The 22,765-nt window shown below is 42.2% G+C and overlaps 1 long non-coding RNA gene across 2 annotated transcripts; it reads right to left on the bottom strand.

Moving 5' to 3' along the window:
- Positions 1–5,064: 5,064 nt before the first annotated feature.
- LOC127334715 (uncharacterized) lies at positions 5,065–7,817 on the bottom strand. Of its 2 annotated transcripts, XR_011751052.1 has the most exons (5): positions 7,430–7,817; positions 7,186–7,335; positions 6,756–6,892; positions 6,395–6,668; positions 5,065–5,366 (listed from the first exon to the last, which is right to left on the bottom strand). It is a non-coding gene; the product is annotated as an uncharacterized lncRNA (long non-coding RNA). The 2 variants fall into 2 exon arrangements; XR_007872396.2 differs by lacking the exon at positions 5,065–5,366 and having other exon boundaries at positions 6,204–6,668; positions 7,430–7,814.
- Between the last annotated feature and the right edge of the window lie 14,948 nt (positions 7,818–22,765).

Below are 22,765 nucleotides of genomic sequence, written 5' to 3'. Positions count from 1 at the left end.
TTTTCGGCTATATCACCCGGCCAGGCCCAAGAATCATTGGCGCACCGGCCCAGTGGGTGCGCAATAGCAAACTTTCCACCGGCGCACCACTGGGCCGGTGCGCCGGCAATGATTCTTGGGCCTGGCCCGAATCGGCCGGGGCCATGCCAGGAAATAGCGCCGGCGAGTCTTTCCCCGAGGTGCGCCGGCAGTAGTCCTTCATCGCCGGCGCGGCTGAAATGTGGTGCGCCGGCAATACTTTCCACCGGCGCATGTCCAAGGTGGTGCGCCGGCACCACTTGCCTCCACCTATAGGCTTTTCCCTAGTAGTGGATGAGAGGGGAGTTGAATGGTGTGAAGAGAGCGTGCTGGGAGTGGCTCTATTTATAGGGTCGAGGGGTGCTGCGGGTGCTGCGAAGGGGGTCGTCGACGGCGTGGCGTCTCTGGTGCTCGAAGGGGCAAACTAGGGGGCGCGCAAGGTAGGCGATGGCTAGGCGGAGCTAACGCGCGTGATGGCACGCCGAATGATGGTCTGAGGCGTGCTGGCGATGGTGGCGTACTTGTAGTACCGTGGCGGCAGAGTTGCGATCATGGCGATGGCGACGGTGCACGCGCGAGCTCTGGAGCATGTCTATGAGGTAGCTAGCGTCGAGGTGAGCATGCATGCGCAAAGAGAGAGGGAGAGAAGGACAGACGCGACGGGGCGTGGGCATGCACTGGCGTGTCCAGAGTGGTGCCGGTGCACGCTCTGGCACGGCCTGGGCGTTCTGGGCGCGTCCAGTTTGGGCCAATGCCATGCGTTTCTCTGGCCGTGGAGGGTACTGGCATGCGTGGTATAGTCTGGTGCATCGTTTTGACAAGGTTAAAGTGGCCAGAGAAGAGTGGGGAGGAGGAGTGGCATGGGGGTGTCCTTGGGCTCGGCATGGTGAAGTTTTTGCTCATTGCACCACTTTAATCAGTGCCAAAGGGCTTTGTTTGATGCAGAGGAGGTACAGGAGTGATGATCACATCTGATCATGCAAGGTTTAGGCTAAAATCCAGTGGGTATAAGCATGTATTGCATTTTCTGAATTGTGCCTGCAAGGTGTTTGTGTTAATGGCCGCATGAAACTTTTTGTGGAATTTTGCAATTCTTTTTGGTGGAGCTCAATTATCTAATTAATGTGATGGAATGGTGGTGGTGGTGTTCATTTTGGTGTTGATTTGCAAGTTTTCAAAATTGAGGTCATCTTCTCTTTATTTCAAAGTCCTCTCTTGTCACATTCATTCTGGTCAACCTGGTCAAAGTTAGCATGTGTGGTCAACATGAAAGTTGTTCACCTTGACAAGGTCTTGGATGACATGGCAATAGTTGACCAAGGTTGGTTTGAAGAAAAGTCAAAATCAGGGGGTAAAGTGAGGAACATTTTATAAAACTCAATTTTCACCATTATCACATGTATGTTGGTTTTGAGATTTTCTTTGATTTGATTCTGGTTTCTTTGATGCATTTGTGTTTGTTTATCATATATAAGTATTCTCCAAGCAATAGATCAAGCAATGGTGGCCTTTGGTGAAGATTTGCAAAATTGGCCTTATGTGTATGTGAGTGAAATTGGGATTTTCTCACTATTTGATTTCTTTCCATTTGAATTGACTTTCCTTGACTCTAATGTGATTCTTATTAGTTTAGAAACATTTCCAAACCATTGAAACTATTTCAAATGGTCTTGTTCAAAGATTTGCAAAAATGGCCATAACACATAAGAGGTGATGTGTCAAATTTCATTAAACTTGTAAATTGTTCCCCTTGCTTTACTTGGGCATGGGTTAGGGTCAATTTAGTGTTATATTAGGTTGAGAGATGGTTTCACATCATTTGGGTAAGGTTTAAAGACATAGAACAAGAATTGGGTATTATGGCTATGTGCCACATATGCCTCTATGCATATGTTGCATTTGAGTTTTTATGTGACTTGGCTTGACCCAATTGGTGTTGTTGAGTGTTGAAATGGTATATAGGAGTGATCCAACCATTCACCACAAGTCTTAGGGTCAAGATTCTTAAATTCACATATTTGCTATTTTACTCTCATATGCCTCTATGGCATTTTTAGTTTCTTTTTATTTCTTGTGTTTTACTTTGGATTTGGTTTGCTAAGCACTAGGTAAGGTTTATGAAGGTTTTCCAAACCTCTAAACAAAGTAGAAGAGCTTAGGGTAAAGATTTATAAAAATAGCCATAGGCACATATGCCTTTTTCTTATTTAATTTCCTTTTATTTTATTTTAACTAAGATGGTGAAAAGAGGGGTGAGGTTTAGGGTTTAAGATTATTTCAAACTACTTTAACAATCAATCATGGCAATAGCACAAGAATTAAGCAAGATCACTATGCATCTAACTTAATTTAATAAAAGTTTTTGTTGGTTCCAAAATTTGGAACTAGGGAAATTCTTTTGTTTTGTTTTGAATTTTTGGGATGTTAAACCGAGTTTCCAGAGCACCCTCGATACACAGGCTAACCGAGCAAAAAATCCCGATTTTTTTTTATAACTAGTTCACTAGACGTCCACTCCCTAGTTGAGGATGAATGCTCTACTAGCAGAGACCATACAAGAACATGTGGCTTACCAGACAGAAGCCCAATACTAGCAGAGAAGGGAACAATCAGAAGCTCACCTATAACATGAAGACCAAGAAGAGGCCATCGCTGCCACTGGAAAAGATTTATCCCAGTATATCTGCAGACCCAACAATCAGCAAAGTCAGATAAAGATAGGCAATGCAATTGTAAACTTGACATAGCAACACCAATGGTAAATCTTGGGTGGAGTGATAATACAAAGAACAATATCAGATCTATAGGTCATATAGTTAAATTACTATTTGAGAATTAAGGAACTGATGAAACAGACAACAAACATATAAACTAAGGGTGTGTTTGGTAGCTCGGGCCAACACAGAAATTCTCATCTCAACAGAGATTTTCAGAGATGTATATGTTTGTTAGCCCGGACCAACATATCTCAGCTATGGCCACCTCATACAGAAAACCCCCCTCAGCCAAGCCCAGTTGTGAAGCTCAGCCTAGCTGAGCTCATCCCGCAAAACATCTCGAAAGGCCCGCTAGCATCCCCCAGACACAAACCCGTGGTCTCCTTACTCTCACAAAATGCCTCATCTCGCTCTCTCCTTCCTCGCTTTCCCCAGGCTAAGGCCCGTCTCCCCTCCTCATGGCCGCCACCCACCGCCGCCCCTCCCCCTGGCTGCCGGCCGCCGCCGACCCCTCCCCTCGCTCGCCGGAAGAGGCCTATCTGGCCGCCGACCCCTCCCCTACTCGCCGGTAGACGCCTGCCTATCTGTCGGCCCTTCCTGGTCGGGACCCTCCCCTGTCCGCCGCCGGTCTGGCCACCGCCCGACTCTACTCAGCAGTTGGCCAGCACTCGCTGTTCATACACACCCGAGCGAAGGACCCCATCGATGAACGGTGCTGCTCCATGTACGCTGCAGATCAGAGCAGAGGAGCCGGTTGATTTTTTTGACTCTGTTTCAGGACCTTTTAGCAAAACATGAGCACCTTTTTGCAAAAAAACTACTGAATATTGAATAAGTATATATTTTATGGAATATTGAATTAGTGTGTATTTTGTAAATGTATGTTTTATATTTAGATAGTCTCAACTTTGTTCGAATATTGAATTAGTCCTAAAATCAATTGTGGTGGCATCCTATCTCATCTCATACATGTGCTACCAAACAACATCTCATCTCAGCCCATACTTGTGCTACCAAACAACATCTCATCTTATTTCAAGTTGGTTGGAGTCATCAGATAGTCATTCTCAGATGAACCGGGCTACCAAACACACCCTAAATAAATTACTGACTGCATATTCCATTTCATGGCATGATTGTTGTGTTAATAACAGTAAAGATAAAGTATTCCAAAAACTCGGTAAAAAGTGCATTGCTAATTCCCAAATTAAAATTTCCAAACATGAGGTGAGTGAGGTGAATAACAACATGAGCACAAACAGAGCAAGTACTATTAAATGTAGACAAGTGATTGAAGCCTTCCGACAGAGCAACCACCGCCAATTTAACTCATATTAAAAATCTAAACAAAATTATTAATTATGTCCAATATAAGATTGTTTGCAACTCTCAAATCATTCATAACCCAGCAAGACACTGGAAACAAGCATGCATGGAATTTGCAGTAGCATTTAGAATTCACATTGATGCAATTTGTAGTACCATTTTTTGAATTACATAAGATCAGCTAGACATCCAAATAAGTAGACTAATACTGATGCACATTTCCGAACAAGAAATAAGCCTACAATATTGAATTCGAAGCCTGCCGGAAATGATAAGCTACATGATAGAAGGATCTTTTCAGTAAGTACAACAACGTGAAGGAATTGGATAGAAGCATGGCAACATCGATATGAGGGCAAACAAAGAAAAAAATAACACTTGACCCCAGGGTGCCAATGTTGACAAGCCCGTGAATGGCGGCGGCCAGGGTGCAGATTGGGGGTGAGCTCCTGAATGGCCATGGACAATTGAAAAGGAATATCATCCCAATGGGTAGAAATATATTTGTGATTTACCACATCAGAGGTGAAAAAAGGAAATCCTATGAATCGTTAAGAATATCAGTGTAAGCACCATCTTAGAGGAAGTTGTATATTACATAGAACACATCATAGCTATTAACTAACGAGTTAATATTTGTGATGGGTTTCAGAATCCTGAACAAGAACTGGATAACGTTGTGAAGAAACTTGTACCGATCTAACATACAATACTGACAAAAAAAACATGTGTGATTGATGTCCAGATGTTATAGAAACCATAAATGTATCATTTTTTTGGACTGACTTAACACGCCATGAATCTAGCTTATTTTGCACATCACGTGAAAGTTTGGAACAAACCTAAAAAGTTACACCTCTGGATCTACAAGTCACACAAATGGAAACCAAACAAATTATTCATGCCCAAACCAAGGAATGATCTAATGCTAAACAAGAAAAGTGAATAAAATCTATTTAGCAGCAGAATTTTCTGTTTTAGACTATATATATACACGATCGCGGTGACATGTACAAACAAATTGCAACGAACATCTGCGTACGGATCATAGTGGAACGGTAATGGAAACAACGCCTCCATTTACCTCGATTTGGTGGCCAACAATGCAAAGCAGATACATAATCTAACTTGCATTTGTCACAAAAGATATTAGATCCATACTCGATACTTGCTTATGGATGAGTCCCAAGAACAAACCTGCAGAATTCAGACCTCGGTTTTTCTTCTTCAGGTTCGCCTCTTGGCCTGGCATAAAAGTATGTTTGGTAGTCAATGTTCTCCTATAAATAGTTGGACAGATCATTCCTGTATACACAAGCAGCAATAAGCCGGAAGTAAGTACGCTGGTCACAATATTCAACAACAATGTAGAAACAAGAGAAAATAAACATGCCAAAACCACGAATGCTAGTGCCCTGGTTATAAAATTGCTAAAAAGGTTTACAAGCTTGAGCTTGTTGTCATGCAATGGCTCCCGTGGGAGACCTTCTCCAACAAATATAATGTACATAAAAAAAATCCTGTCTTGCAGAAAATCCTGTCTTGCAGATATAAAAAGAAATCCTGTCTTGAATATAAAATGGCTCCCGTGAGAGTATTATCTATACATAAGTAGGAGAAAATCTTTTTTTTGGCAGGGAAAGTAGGAGGAATTCGTTGTTCCTGATTAGATGCGCCCCTTCAACAGTACCAGTTAAATGCAATTAGTATCTTGAAACTAATTAACTTCAGGTTGTGTTGTAGATGACCAAATTAGAAGAATATTAGGGCCTCTACCAAACCATGTTTAACTAAATATTTAGGTTTTAATCTGATTGTACATAAACGGTTATTTCGCTTCGTGTGCTTATATGAACATTGGCTTAATTAATATGAAAGCAGAACGAGCTAATTAAACCGGACCGCACCAAACTCTGACATATGTTATACACATGCATGACCATTTACCAAAAGAATGAAGTTGTACTTGAGCACCACAAACTCAGGTTACAACTAGATCTCGACACCCTCGAATGCTGCTATGTTAAACACAACACAGCCAACGGCATATATGATACATACATGGAGACACTCAGGTTTCAGGTCTCCTCATCGATTACAAGATAGATGCATGCAAAGATGAGAAGCAAATTCACCAAATCAGTTTCATCATCTCATCATATATTCTTATTATGTCTTACAGTACAATTTGTTATCATATTTTTGTCTCTACAACTAAAGACCAAATTAATCTGACCCAAATTTAGCACAACACAAAGATCACATACAACAACAGCATCTTAGCATCAACGACCCAACAGAAGTAGCCAACAAGGAAAATGGGTGGTGGCTACCTTCTCGTACGTGGTGGTCTTGCTCTCGTGGAGCATAACCGGAGTTGAGGGGGTGGCGGCGACGTGCTGGTGGAGGGCCTGGACAACGACTCTTGGTCCGCATCGGCGAACCATCGTCGGCAGCAAGTCCTTGCAGGCATCGAGCCTTGCTGCACCCGGATGGCGGCAGGGTTGAGCGAGAGTGAGGTGGACGCCTAGTCCTTTAAATTTCCATGTCAGTGTAGGTCAGGGCTGGCCGCAGGCTGAAGATCAAGTGTACCACATCGATCCCCATCTGAACAAACAAAAAAACAGAAAATCTTGAATCAGCGAAGCCAGAGGTAGCAGGCAGGGCACGGAGAGAGGAGGAAACCACACTCACCGTTTATTCTGATACGTACATAGCTAGCCTGAATCGGGAGAAGTGCTCGCCCTTGGCCAGCCAGGATTGAAATGACAACATCGAGGCGGGAGCTGCCTGCTCGTTCACCAAGCCTCGCCATTGCACGTGACAGAGCTCTACAAAAATCAGAAAGATTTCAGGTGACTAAACACATAATTCCCCTGCATATATATTATACTAAAAATAAAAGAGCACTTAACGAGTTTTCTGTTTGTACGTGCAAGCTTAACCTAAAATTATACTTCTAGTAACTCACTTGCTTGTCAGCTAAATTTTTCTGCCGATCTGAAGAAGCAGATAGGGATGGGAAATCCAAATTTATCTTTAATCATAAAAAACTCCATATTATTGCTGGGCCAGGGGACTGTTTTAAATGGGGAATACATCATATATTCTGGGAAGAAATTACCTTGTGCGGGGCTGGACGGCGAGCTCGAGGTTGGACTAGATGGCCTGCTCGTCGGGGCTGCATCGCCCAATCCGGACGGCGACGTCAGCAACTCCTCATGACCAACCTGTTTTCCACCATCCTCCCTGTGGCCGTCCTCCTCTACCTTGTCTGAATCAGAGCGCATGCAAGGGGGCGTGAGCAGAGAGGCAATTGAAGACGAAGGCGCACATGATTAAGGAGGAGCGGAGGAAAACAGACTGACCGATGAGAAGTCGAGGTGGCTGGGGACGGCTAGGAGGGGCGGCGCTTGATTCCGCGGCCGAGAAGAAGACGGCCGCAGACGGTTAGTCGTCCGGCGAGGCCCAGCCGGAGCCGCGTCTTTCTCGACGGGTTGCCTGAAGAGGAGCAGGTGGGGTTTCACAGGACAGAAGATGGTGGCGCGGCGCGGGGAAGCGGCGTCGGAGAGGGCATCGGGGGATGGGGCGGCGAGGCTGCGGCGGCCGGGCGAACGCGGGCTGTGGAAGAAGAATGTGGATACAGGGGAGCTAGGCGGGCGGTTGATTGGGGAATGAGACGGGCTCGATCGGGGGTAAACGAACGACTGATGCATTGACTTCCTCCCCTTAATTAATGGAGATGGAGATGATGATACGGAATCGAAGCGTTGGTTGTGTTGCGGACAATGCTCAGCCAGGTGCATGGTTCAGTACTCAGTAGTACGTACTTGTTCATGTACACCCAACGCATTGCCGCCTAATCCACGCAATGTTCGTTGTCACGATGGCACTGGCCCTTCTAGTATCTATCGCAAATTTATCTAGGTTTGGATGTATCTAGTACATATATTTTAGTGTACACATTTATGTTTAAAAAGGTTGCGACACTTATTTTAGAATGGAGATAGTATATCCTACTTCGATAGCTTTGCATCTGTCTTTCTTTCTATGCCAGCAATCAATAGTTATTGATTCTTTTTTTTTTAAGAGTAAGCGGCCCCGGAAGGAATAGAAGCTGCATTAAAAAGCAACAATTACATGGAGTCCCTCATTAGTTACGGTTCGTCTCGACATCTCTGGGGACAAACCACTTGGGGACGAAGCGACGCCGAGATGGAGGTTGAACTCCTAGAAGAGGGCCGCCATTCGACCATAGGATGTAGGGGCAAGGCAAAGACGCCAGCATCAATCCCCTGGTCCCGAAGATTGTCACAGTCTCCACAACTGCCCGCTCCGTAGATCTACAAAGGACAACAGCAGGCCGATGCTCCTCTTCTTGACCACCACCTTGGTGGCCTGAAAAAAGGAAGTAAACCGATCTCGCCACCTCGATCTGGAGAGCTCCAATCGACCTTTATTGGGGGAGGGGATGTAATAACCCGGAATTTATGGGTTATTAAATAATTTAAAATAAAAAATAATTGGTTGCTAAATATGTAGTTTATAGCTAATATCTAGTGTTTAAATAAATGTTAAGTTTTGCGTGCAACAAAAATAGAAGAGTTAAACTAACTAGTATTATAGCTTGACTATGTGTGTCAATGAAGCTAATAAACTGAAGTAGCTAGCTAGTTGTGTATTGGTACTGTAGTAGTATATGTACGATGTACTAGCAGTCTAGCATGCCACAAGAGCAGAAGTGGAGTCTGGCCTTTGTCTGGTCATGTCGGCCTGGTTAAAGTACGACCTTTAAGAGCAAGTACAATAAGGTACAGTCAGCTGGCTATAAGAGATAAAATATTATAAGTTTGCTTAGTTGGAGGAGAGAGATTAGGAGAGAGAAGGTAAGTGGACTCTTATCTAATAGTCAGCTCTAGCACGTGCTCCTAGGCACTATGTGAGACTAAAAGGTAGACCATGTATTGTAAATGTACTACACTTTTATAGTTTATACTATTGTACATGCTAGTTATAAGTTGACTATAGATGATGCGGCAAATTGTTATAGCCGGCTGCCGGCTACACTATTGTTCTTGCTCTAATCATGAAGGTGAAATGTGGCTGGATGCTAGAGGTAGCTGGGTTTGCATCGGCAAGACATTTCTCATGTGTACGTGCTGCATGGTGGCCAGCTAATGAGCCAATTACACGATGGATGTCGGCCAACGATATTTTATCCAGCTCGAAGAGTTAAGCGGCCGGCCCTGATATTTACCTAGCCTTAGGCGGTATTACTTGCTATAAATAGTACTGCTTGTGCCTCCAAGCCAACGTCGAAACTCAGAGATAGAGATAGGAACGTAGAGTATTCGCTGGCGGGAGAGATGTAGCTGTGCGTGTGCATGCCGAGAAAAAATACAGAGAGAGAGGGGTTACGCTGGTGAGAGAAAAGGAGAGGTGCTGGACGCTGGTGAGAGAGAAGGGGATGGTGCTGCCATGATTCTTGATACTTCTACCGAGGCAAGTAGATCTCTTCATGATCTTTGACTCATGCAAGTAGCTCCGTTGCTACTTTTCATGATCTCGGGTTACTCGCAAGCGAAGATGAAGATCTACCGGAGGTCAGTTTGCTTTGATCTGACTGGAGAGATGAGTTCCGGAAAGCTCCGCTGGCGAATGGAACAGTGCATATTTTGCCTGCAGATTGCTGGATCGGGTGGTATTCGGTCGCGCGCACCCATGTTTTTATTTCGACCGTTTGGTTCCGGAGGGAGCACCGCGAAGCTATATTCTGTGTTGACATCTGGTGACTTTTTGGTCCATGGTGAAGTCAGAAGAAGGAATATCATGAAGGCCGGATTGGTGAACTGACTAAAGGAGGTTCGAGTCAACGTGATGTTGAGGGATCTGCTTGGCGTTCCGGGCTTGCAGCAGTGGTATGCATGTGGGGGCGGCAGCACAGGGGAAGTCCAGAGTCTTACCTCTCAGGGTGAAAACCCAAGGTCTGGTCTTAACTGGTTGTGCCTGGCAATGTTCTTGTTGGAGGCATTGTTTTGAGAGTGGGGACTATCTTCAGGGAGAAATCCTAAGACCTTTGGTCGGGCGACGATGGCGCTGGTGCACTGTTTTCTTCTTGGAGGTGTCGCTTTTGGAGAGTCTGTACTTCAGGTGTTGTCACGGTGGTGGTTGTATTGCTGTTGCTAGGTCTAGAAGGCTGTAGCGGGACTTTTTTTTCTTAGTTTTCTTTTCTCTTTTTTGGCTGTGTGCATCCGTACTGCCATTAGGGTGGGGCGTTGTTGTAGGGATACGTTGCATAGAAAACAAAAATTTTCCTACCGCGAGAACGCAATCCAAGCCAAGATGCAATCTAGAAGATGGGAGCAACGAGGGGATGAACGAGACTAACCCTTGAAGATTTCCAAAGCCTATAAGAGTAGGCTCTTATTGCTGCGGTAGACGATCACTTGCCGCTTGCAAAAGCGCGTAGAAGATCTTGATCACGGTGCCACAATCGGGCAGCACCTCCGTACTCGGTCACACGTTCGGTGTTGATGAAGACGACATCCTCCTCCCCGTTCCAGCGGGCAGCGGAAGTAGTAGATCCTCCTCGGAATCCCGGCAGCGTGGTGGCGGTGTCGATGGAGAACTCCGGCAGGGCTTCGCCTAAGCGTATGCGGGAGTTGTATGTGGAGGAGGAGAGGCTAGGGTTTGGGGAGAGGGGGGCTTGGGCGCCGGCCTCAAGGGGTGCGGCCAAGGTGGAGGCTTGAGTGGTCGGCCCCCTCCCCATGCTCCTCATTATATAGGTGGAACCCCCAAGAGTTGTAGTCCAAGTCTTCGAATAAGACCCCAACACACAAACTTGGCATAAGGTGGGAAACCTACCCAAGGTGGGACTCCTACTCAAGGTGGGAGTCCCACCCCTTCCTTGAGGGGGGTGGCCGGCCACCATGGGTGGAATCCACCTGGGATTCCTTCCCCTTAGGGCTGGCCAGCCATGCTAGTGGAGTCCCTCCGGGACTCCACCTTCCATAGTGTCATTCTTCCGGACTTTTCTAGAACCTTCTAGAACCTGCCATAAATGCACCGGATCATTTCCAAACTTGGAATATGACTTCCTATATATGAATCTTATTCTCCGGACCATTCCGGAACTCCTCGTGATGTCCTGGATCCCATCCGAGACTCCGAACAAAACTTCGAACTCCATTCCATATTCCATATCTACTTAAACGACATCAAACCTTAAGTGTGTCACCCTACGGTTCGCGAACTATGTAGACATGGTTGAGACTTCTCTCCGACCAATAACCAATAGCGGGATCTGGAGATCCATAATGGCTCCCACATATTCAACGATGACTTTAGTGATCGAATGAACCATTCACATACGATACCAATTCCCTTTGTCACGCGATATTTTATTTGTCCGAGGTTTGATCATCGGTATCTCTATACCTCGTTCAACCTCGTCTCATGACAGGTACTCTTTACTCGTACCGTGGTATGTGGTCTCTTATGAACCATTCATATGCTTTCAAGCTATTAGACGACATTCCACCGAGAGGGCCCAGAGTATATCTATCCGTCATCGGGATGGACAAATCCCACTGTTGATCCATATGCCTCAACTCATACTTTCCGGATACTTAATCCCACCTTTATAACCACCCATTTACGCAGTGGCGTTTGATGTAATCAAAGTACCTTTCTAGTATAAGTGATTTACATGATCTCATGGTCATAAGGACTAGGTAACTATGTATCGAAAGCTTATAGCAAATAACTTAATGACGTGATCTTATGCTACGCTTAATTGGGTGTGTCCATTATATCATTCACATAATGACATAACCTTGTTATTAATAACATCCAATGTTCATGATCATGAAACGATGATCATCTATTAATCAACAAGCTAGTTATACAAGAGGCTTACTAGGGACTCCTTGTTGTTCACATAACACACATGTATCAATGTTTCGGTTAATACAATTATAGCATGGTATGTAAACATTATCATAAACTCAAAGATATTATAATAACCATTTTATTATTGCCTCTTGGGCATATCTCCAATAGTCTCCCACTTGCACTAGAGTCAATAATCTAGTTTACATTTGTAAAGATATAACACCTTGGCCTTCTGGTGCTTTATCATGTTTTGCTCACGGGAGAGGTTTTAGTCAACGGATCTGACACGCTCAGAAACGTATGTATTTTGCAATTCATTTGCGTCTCAACGCATCACTCATTTCCAAATGAGTCGGCATTAAATATGTTTGGTCTTCTGGTGGAACCTTAATTCCGCGGTCTGAAATATGTCACTAATATTGTCACACACAATATAGCTTCAAAGTTCTGACTCTGTCGGAACTACACCAAGTTCTCAAAGAACCTCTTGACTTAACATCCTTTGTCATTGTCAAAACAATGACATACTCTGCCTTCTTTTGTAGAATCCGTCACAATATTTAGAACTCTTCTAAATCTAGCATAGACAACTTCTAGCTCATTGTGCTAACTTTTAAACAACACTTAGTCTAATTTGAGATTTGAAATTTTATTTTCATATGTGACAAAACTAATATCGGTGCAACATCTTACAGCGATTTGTTTTGTCATTTCTCCATACAAAACTATATATATATATATCCTTGGTTCTTCTCAAGTATTCGAGAATATTCTTATTGTTTTTCAATGATCATCACATGAATCATTCTGGTACATGCTCATAACATTTTTAAGAGCACATGACATCTGATTGTGTACATATTATTTGTGATCTATAATCACTCATGTGTTTTTACTCATTGAGTGTCAGATACACTCAAGTCTTGTTAAAACTTCACATGATAAGAATATTTTCTTAATATTTCTATATTGAACTATTTTAATATCCATTCTATGTACTTTGACTTAAACTTATTTTGTGTTTCAATCTATCTTCATAGATCTTGACACTAAATATGTTTCAGTCCATATTCTTTCATTGAAGTTAATTTCTCAATGAAATTTTTTTAATCAAGTATATAATTACATCATTTATAACCAACTATATGTCATCTACATAAGTATTATAAATATGTCTCAGCGCTCCCACTTAATTTCTTGCAAATGTAAGCATCTTCATCGTTTCTGATGAAATCAAAAACTTTTTGACTATTTCATCTGGTGAAGATTCCAACTCCGTGATACTCACTTCATCCAATTGAAGTTCGTATACCTATCTAGTATTCCACGGACTAGCAAAACAATTGGTTGTATCTTGTATACACCTTTAATACACACTTCTGTTAAGTAGTGTATTTTGCCATCCTACTAGCATATCTCATAAAAGAAATATGTAGTGATTACTAGAATAATTCACATAGACTATAAGCATTGCTACAGAAGATCTAATCTTATCGTAGTCAACTCTTTGAACTTTGTCGTAAACAACTTTTCGACAAGTTGAACTTCTTCAAGGATATTTCATCCAAGTCCATCAATTTCATAGATCCATTTACTTTCAAAAAGTATTCATCTATCTTGGATTTCATGGCGTATAGCCATTTTAACGGAGTCAGGGCCCATCATAACTTCTTTGTTTGTAGTTGGTTTATCATTGTTCAAAATCAATCCTTTATTCACAAATCATTTATTTGATCATAAAGTAAACCATACCTACAAGGTTCAATATGTACTTCGATCTCCATGGCTAAAACACTTTGTAGTCATGGGAGCCATGATCGTCGTGGCCGCTTCCGAAACCAATTCCGATGCTGCGCTACTCTGATCATTATGCTCAGGTTCATAAACCTTATCAAATTATATTGTCCTCCCACTCAAATACTTCACTAGAAACAATTTCTCGGAAATAAGAAACATTGACAAACACTTTTGTCTTTGTCTTGTTGGAAGAATTCCCAATTAAATCTCTGGGATAACCAACAAAGACATTCATCCGATTTTGGTTGTAAACTCTTAGACCAAAATTTAAAGAAAAGACTATTAGGGTTTATACTCATACCATAACTTGTATGGTGTCATTTCAATGGATCATGATGATGCTCTATTCAGTGTAAAAGCGGTAGTCACTAAAGCATAATCCACAAAAATATAATGGCGTCATAATATTTTATCTCATCATTAATCCAACAAGGTTTGGATACATCTCTCGGATACTATATCATCATTATGATACTCCAAGAAATGTGAGTTGTAGAACAATTTCATGACTCTCTTAGATGTTCGCTAAAACTCGTAATTCAAATATTTTCACCATGATCCAATCATAGATATTTGACTTTTCTATTACGATGATTTCCACTTCATGCTGAAATTTATTTGAATCCATTCAAATGTTTCAAACTTCTTCCTTATTGAATATATCCACATATATACTCAATTCATTGTTGAAAGTTTTCATGAAGTAGAAGAATCTCCCGCACATAACTATGCCCAGTGAACCACATACATCATCATGTATTTTTCCACTAAGTTTGTTGCCCGTTCAACTCTTGGCCTATGAACGGTATTTTAATCATTCTCTTTAGAAAAGATTTGCAAGCGCCAAATGATTCAAAAATCAAATGACTCCAAAAATCCATTTGCATGGAGTTCCTTCATGCGTTCCTTTCTAACATGACCTAAATGGCGGTTCCACAAATAAGTGGAATTCAAATCACTTGCCTTATGGTATTTTAGCGTCAGCGTTATGTATGTGTGTTTCACCATTAAGATTTATAATAACTTATCCATCGTACATGGAGTAATGTCATAATTTGAACAATTCATTGTTTTCATTTGACTAGAGCAAAATAACAATTATTAAGTTCTTTATTATAAATTCTAAGGGTTAGATAGAATGCCAACGATGAACATAATAACACTTTATTTTTGTTCCAGACGTGCATTCCTATCATATTCCTTGTCAGTCACTTAGGCCATTGTATTCTTGTATTGCGTTGTTTTGTATGACACTTCATACCAACCAATATGGTACAAATACCCAAGAATTTCATAGTGTGACTTAACTAGGAATACAACCATAACATGTATATCATTTATATACACCTGATCTAGACTTTCTAGTCTTTTCTTTTCTTTTTGCCAAAATATCTTTTCAGTTTCTCTTTTAGCTTTCCTCATTATTTAGAAAAACACATCAACTTCAATAACTTCTCGGTTTGTTGGTCAAATACCAATAATCTTGAGGTTCTTACTTTGAAGTTGATCATCATATGTAAAGTGTTCCGGATTTCACTTATTAGTATCCTTGTAATATGATGAACAATTTCACTCATAATTTTATCCATTGTATCATGATAACTTTCTGAGACCATGTCTGTACATGCTAGGCTCGTAAAGTTTTAACCTTAGTATTCGCATATGCAAATCTGGCTTGCATCCGTTGTATGCACACGTAGAATCTGTAACACCCGATCATCACGTGATGCTTCGATACGACGAGTCTTAGCAACGGTGCATACTAAGGATGATAACTTCATGGATATGCGAATATTATTAGTGCCCCAATAGTTGGAGGATTGGGACGCCTTGCGTCTTCAACCTTCGTACACTCCCATAAAACTTATGAGTTTATGTAGTCTCACCAAATTATATTCTATCATCTTGCAATAAGGTCTTAGATATCACATATATCTCATACCTTGATTATTTCTGAAAACTAAATTTTCAGCTCCTTACTTTTCAAACAAATTTGAACTTCAAGTTTCACGGAGACAAGATAACTTTAGGTACTAATTGAAACCATAGCTCTTTGAATCAACAATGTGAGGTTTACTAAAAGTTTGCAATAGGACTTAATCAATTCTTGATTCTTTAACAATACGGTACCAATCCGTAAAGTTTCTTATCAGATTTTAACAGTATTTCTATCTCAATTACAAGACTAACGCATAGTAGTAAACGGATGCCAATACTACAAAATTAATTCAAAATACTATTCAGACTAAGTTCATGACAATTAGTTCATGTTTTAATCTAATTACTAATGAACTCCCACTTAATACAACATCCCTCATAGTTGTTAAGTGGTACACGATCCAAATCCACTACACCAAAACCGATCATCACGTGAGATGATGTAGCTTCAATGGTGAACATCAACATGTTGATCATATCATCCATATGACTCGTGTTCAACCTTTCGGTTTCCGTTGTCCCGAGGCCATGTCTGTACATGCTAGGCTCGTCAAGCAAACTCAAGTATTCCGCGTGTGCAACATGGCTTACACCCGTTGTATATGAACGTTGAATCTATCACATCCGATCATCACGAGATGCTTTGAAACGACGAACTTTGGCAACGGTGCATACCAGGGGAGAACACTTTATTATCTTGATATTAATGTGAGGGATCATCTTATAATGCTACCGCCGCGTTCTAAGCAAAATAAGATGCATAAAGGATTAACATCACATGCAATTCATATGTGATATGATATGGCCCTTTTTTCTTTGCGCCTTTGATCTTCATCTCCAAAGCACGGACATGATCTCCATCATCAACGGGCATGATCTCCATCATCGTCGGCGTAGCATCAAGGTTCATGGCGCCGTCTTCATGGTTGTTCACCTCATGTAGCAACTATTACAACTACTTTGAAATACTACTCAACATGAAATTTAAAGACAACCATAAGGCTCCTGCCGGTTGCCACAATACAATAATGATCATCTCATACATATTCATCATCACATTATGGCCATATCACATCACCAAACCCTGCAAAAACAAGTTAGACGTCTCTAATTTGGTTTGCATATTTTACGTGGTTTAGGGTTTTCGAGAGAGATCTAATCTACCTACGAACATGAACCACAACGGTGATACTAGTGTTGTCAATAGAAGAGTAAACTGAATCTTCACTATAGTAGGAGAGACAGACACCCGCAAAGCCTCTTATGCAATACAAGTTGCATGTCGAACGAGGAACAAGTCTCATGAACGCGGTCATGTAAAGTTAGTCCGAGCCGCTTCATCCCACTATGCCACAAAGATGCAAAGTACTCAAACTAAAGATAACAAGAGCATCAACGCCCACAAAACCATTGTGTTCTACTCGTGCAACCATCTATGCATAGACACGGCTCTGATACCACTGTAGGGATACGTTGCATAGAAAACAAAAAATTTCCTACCGCGAGAACGCGATCCAAGCCAAGATGCAATCTAGAAGATGGGAGCAACGAGGGGATGAACGAGACTAACCCTTGAAGATTTCCAAAGCCTATAAGAGTAGGCTCTTATTGCTGCGGTAGACGATCACTTGCCGCTTGCAAAAGCGCGTAGAAGATCTTGATCACGGTGCCACAATCGGGCAGCACCTCCGTACTCGGTCACACGTTCGGTGTTGATGAAGACGACGTCCTCCTCCCCGTTCCAGCGGGCAGCGGAAGTAGTAGATCCTCCTCGGAATCCCGGCAGCACGACGGCGTGGTGGCGGTGTCGATGGAGAACTCCGGCAGGGCTTCGCCTAAGCGTATGCGGGAGTTGTATGTGGAGGAGGAGAGGCTAGGGTTTGGGGAGAGGGGGGCTTGGGCGCCGGCCTCAAGGGGTGCGGCCAAGGTGGAGGCTTGAGTGGCCGGCCCCCTCCCCTTGCTCGTCATTATATAGGTGGAACCCCTAAGAGTTGTAGTCCAAGTCTTCGAATAAGACCCCAACACACAAACTTGGCATAAGGTGGGAAACCTACCCAAGGTGGGACTCCTACTCAAGGTGGGAGTCCCACCCCTTCCTTGAGGGGGGTGGCCGGCCACCATGGGTGGAATCCACCTGGGATTCCTTCCCCTTAGGGCTGGCCGGCCATGCTAGTGGAGTCCCTCCGGGACTCCACCTTCCATAGTGTCATTCTTCCGGACTTTTCTAGAACCTTCTAGAACCTGCCATAAATGCACCGGATCATTTCCAAACTTGGAATATGACTTCCTATATATGAATCTTATTCTCCGGACCATTCCGAAACTCCTCGTGATGTCCTGGATCCCATCCGAGACTCCGAACAAAACTTCGAACTCCATTCCATATTCCATATCTACTTAAACGACATCAAACCTTAAGTGTGTCACCCTACGGTTCGCGAACTATGTAGACATGGTTGAGACTTCTCTCCGACCAATAACCAATAGCGGGATCTGGAGATCCATAATGGCTCCCACATATTCAACGATGACTTTAGTGATCGAATGAACCATTCACATACGATACCAATTCCCTTTGTCACGCGATATTTTACTTGTCCGAGGTTTGATCATCGGTATCTCTATACCTCGTTCAACCTCGTCTCATGACAAGTACTCTTTACTCGTACCGTGGTATGTGGTCTCTTATGAACCATTCATATGCTTGCAAGCTATTAGACGACATTCCACCGAGAGGGCCCAGAGTATATCTATCCGTCATCGGGATGGACAAATCCCACTGTTGATCCATATGCCTCAACTCATACTTTCCGGATACTTAATCCCACCTTTATAACCACCCATTTACGCAGAGGCGTTTGATGTAATCAAAGTACCTTTCCAGTATAAGTGATTTACATGATCTCATGGTCATAAGGACTAGGTAACTATGTATCGAAAGCTTATGGCAAATAACTTAATGACGTGATGTTATGCTACGCTTAATTGGGTGTGTCCATTATATCATTCACATAATGACATAACCTTGTTATTAATAGCATCCAATGTTCATGATCATGAAACGATGATCATCTATTAATCAACAAGCTAGTTATACAAGAGGCTGACTAGGGACTCCTTGTTGTTCACATAACACACATGTATCAATGTTTCGGTTAATACAATTATAGCATGGTATGTAAACATTATCATAAACTCAAAGATATTATAATAACCATTTTATTATTGCCTCTTGGGCATATCTCCAACAGTTGTTGCAGAGGCTGGGTGTAATTGGTATCTTTTGATATTAATATATTCCTTTTATCGAAAAAAGCTCCGTTGCTACTTCTAGATTCTATCTTGTTGATATTCCGTTGAGGTGCTAGTACTGCTACTTGCACCATACGTAGTATTCTGTTAATCCTGCTTGATCCATTTTATTCGTTAGTTGATATGTTCATCGTACCTGATATTGTTGCACTGAGATTATTGGTATATGTTTGATCATTGTGTTGTTGGGGAGAGACGGGTAGTCATCTCCAGCTTTCAGAGTTGTATTATTTGCGGGAGCTCATCTGGAGCCTTGAGGCTGTTGACCTCATGACAGCACTTACCTGCGAATATCCTTGATCTTGTCGTATTGGTATCACGACGGCAAACGTATTGTACCGGTCACAATTCAGGTATGGGACGGTATGTGTTCTCCGCTGGGGACGGCCTCTGTTCGGGAACGTGTCGGTGATGGATCCGTAGGAGCGACCGACATCAGTAGGTGAGAGTGTCTGGGTCTTAGCGGGTAAAAGGGCACTGCTTGGCTAGCATTGGTGGAGCTAGTCAAGACTATCGATGTCGGAGTACCCCTCTGCAGAGCGTAAAAGTGTGAATATTCACCCCTGTGACTCCCAGGTTGGGAAGCTTGTTGTCATGTGTGATGCCAATATTTTCCTTGTCTATTTCCTAACTTCCATTCCTTTGTTGTATCCATGATATCCGATTCCGACTGACACTTTGTTATTCGTCATTTGATTCCTCCTAATTCATTGGTCATCTATTCTTCTGTGCTATCTACTTGCTGAGTATAATTATATATTCACTCTTTTCATCTCCATTTTCTTACAGAAGTGAGCACGATTTGGAGATGATGGCAAAGCGTAGGCGTAGTACTACGGAAAGGGAAAATAAATATGTATAATGATTTGTGTATTAGGAAAATATATAAATAAAGTGGGGTTTTAGCTTTATAAATTTGTGTTCTTTTAAGCCTTAGATATTTATAATCGCAAGGTTATAAATATGTGGCGTTGTCACGACTGGGCCCGGTTTCGGGGTGTGACAGGGGGGGTTTACATGCAGTGTCGCCGCCCACCTCCGTCTCCTTCCACTCTAGCACCACGAGCAGTCGCACCACCACCAAAAGCAGCTCGAACACCTCGGCGATGAAATCCCCGCCAGTCTCCACATGGGTGAAACCTAGACCTAAACTAACTCTACTGCACAGAGGAGACCAACCTCCTCGCCCCCGCGATCTCCGGCCGAAAGAGCCGCCGATGATCGAGGTGAGGGAGAGGAACACGGGACTCTACAGAGGAGACCGGCCTCCTCTCCTCCGCCGTCTCCGGCCGACAAAGCCGCTGAAGAGGCGAAGGCCGGAGAGGAGCATGGGACGACTGAGGTTGACTAGCTATTCTTATTTTAGACCTGGCTACTTCTTGATGAATCAGGAACCTTTTTTGTCTCTTTGACACGGTTCAGTGCAATAGTATTACGTGTATATATGTGTCGACTACACATACATACTACCTAGCCGTCGATTGCTCAAAGTTAATTACTCCTTCCGTGTTTCAAGAAAAACTTTGACCATTAATTTGATCAATTAAATATAATTTATATGCCTCAAAAATTATATTATTATATTCGTATGCAAAAGAAGTTTCCAACGATATAACTTTCGTGGTAAATATTTCATATCTTATTGACCAAATTAATGGTCAAAGTTTTTCTCAAATCTCAAAATATGCTTATAAACCGGGTGGAGGTAGTAACACGAACACGACTGGTAGCTTAGATTGGCCAGCTAGCTAGCTCTACGTACTGCTATACCATCATTTCCTTTTTCTTTTTTTTTTGGCGCGCAACTACCTCTTTTTTTCCATGCACGACGAAACTAGCTTAGCGCTAGCTCATAATTTGAACTTTGGATATATACGTGCATGCTGACCCAATTTTCCTACTACTATACCTCCCTTACAAAATAACTTTCAAAGTTTTATCTAGATACATATGCATTTTAATATGAAAAAAGAGATGTGACGCTTATTTTAAAACGCAGAGAATATATAACGCGGACTTCTGGCTCTCAGGTGCAACGCACCCCCATAAACCAAAAAAAATATAGTAATTTGAAAAAGTCAAAAAAAATTGAATCTTCCTGGAAATTAAAGATGATCAAGTTTGTACTCGTAAAAAAATGTTTGGACACGAAATAATTCACATGGACTCCAGGAAAAAAAAGAACAAAATTATGACGAATATAAAGTGAATAGTACCTGGTCATGGGGCGTTTCAAGTTTGTTTTTTTACCCAGATACAATAAAATTAATTTCCTAGGAAAATATTTTGTTTCAAGTACAATACCTGATCATTTTTTATTTGCAAAAAAATTTAAAACTTTTAAAACTTTTTTTAATATATATTTTTATTTTTCCAAGTATGGGGGTGCGTTGCACCCGAGAGCTCCTTTCTATTTTCCAGGGAATATATACCTACCATGCATGCATGTTACTATATAGCTCGTATCTAGGAAAAGCTACCATGCATGTCCACGTAAACATTTTTTCCTTGGGCTGCATAGTATAGCAACATCAAGATTTTTTTTTGTTATAGCTATATATATGTACGGTCCAATGTTATATCTAGCTACATATCATTGTGACGTGATTGTTGATGAGTGAGGCTCGTGGTTACAGATAGCTTAGGCTTTTGAGACATTTCTCTTTTACGGTGATTGGCATGGAACTTTGGTTCCGTCTAATCGAATTTTGGTTCCGTCTAATATAATTTTTCGTGATCGTTGATTAAATATGTGATAAATTTTCTGTAAGTTCTAAAATGATATGACACCGTGAAAGAGCTCCGGAACGAACGTTTTAATCAGTGTTTCAAATAAAAGAAAATCAGAATCAGATCGGATCCTAAGATACATCTCTATAGAAATCAGAATCACATGAGCGCCCGCTGCCGCCGCCCCGCCGCCACGCAACCGCCACCCCGCCACCCCATAGCCACCGCCCCGCCGACGCCGCTGCCCCGCAGCCGACGCCGCCGCCACGCAGCCGCCACCCCGCTGCCCCGCTGCCGACGCCGCCGCCCCTCCCCCCGCAGCCGATTGGTAGCCTGATTATAAGAAGAAGATTAGCAGGGATAAAATGACAGAAATATAACTAGCTTTAAGGTTTGAAATGTAAGTGTTAAGGTATTATTTGTCATTTTAGTTGGTTCAATCTAGTTTTTCAGTAGGTTTGAATCTGCATCACAGCTATGCACCAGCACTACCATATTACGTTCTTGCACATGTTACAATTTTTGTGAATAGCTTGCTCACACAAAGCCGTATTTTTTTTATGGTGATACTCACTACTATGTAGACTTCTGTCTGGTTGGTCTGTAGACTTAACCAAGAATGCCGTTGCCAACTGTTACTGCTATGACCTCCAATTTGTCATTGTTAACTTAGAGTACTATTACTGCATAACATGAAGTGCATCAGGCCAGTGGCGGAGCTTGCCAAAAATTATGGGGGGCAAAACACAAAATATCAATATTTGGGGGGCAAAGTGCTAAAAAAATTCTCTTCTAAGCCTTGTAAAAAAATCCTTCAGTAATTCTCAAAAAGTTGGGGGGGGGGGCGGTGGCTGTCAACACCCGGATTTTTAAGTCCGAATGCCTATTATGTCATACATCGCAATCCCAGGAATATTGTTGTTGCGAGGCATAATAGTTAAGTATCACAGTCATCATTCATTACAACCCATAAGCCTTACAAACTGGAATCACATGATCCATATTACACGAATAGTTGATCTATTGATCCACAA

This window comes from Lolium perenne, chromosome 2 (genome assembly GCF_019359855.2).
Source record: "Lolium perenne isolate Kyuss_39 chromosome 2, Kyuss_2.0, whole genome shotgun sequence".
NCBI lineage: Eukaryota > Viridiplantae > Streptophyta > Magnoliopsida > Poales > Poaceae > Lolium > Lolium perenne.
Note: the sequence above shows the minus strand (reverse complement) of the source record. Positions and strands in the feature narration are given on the sequence as shown.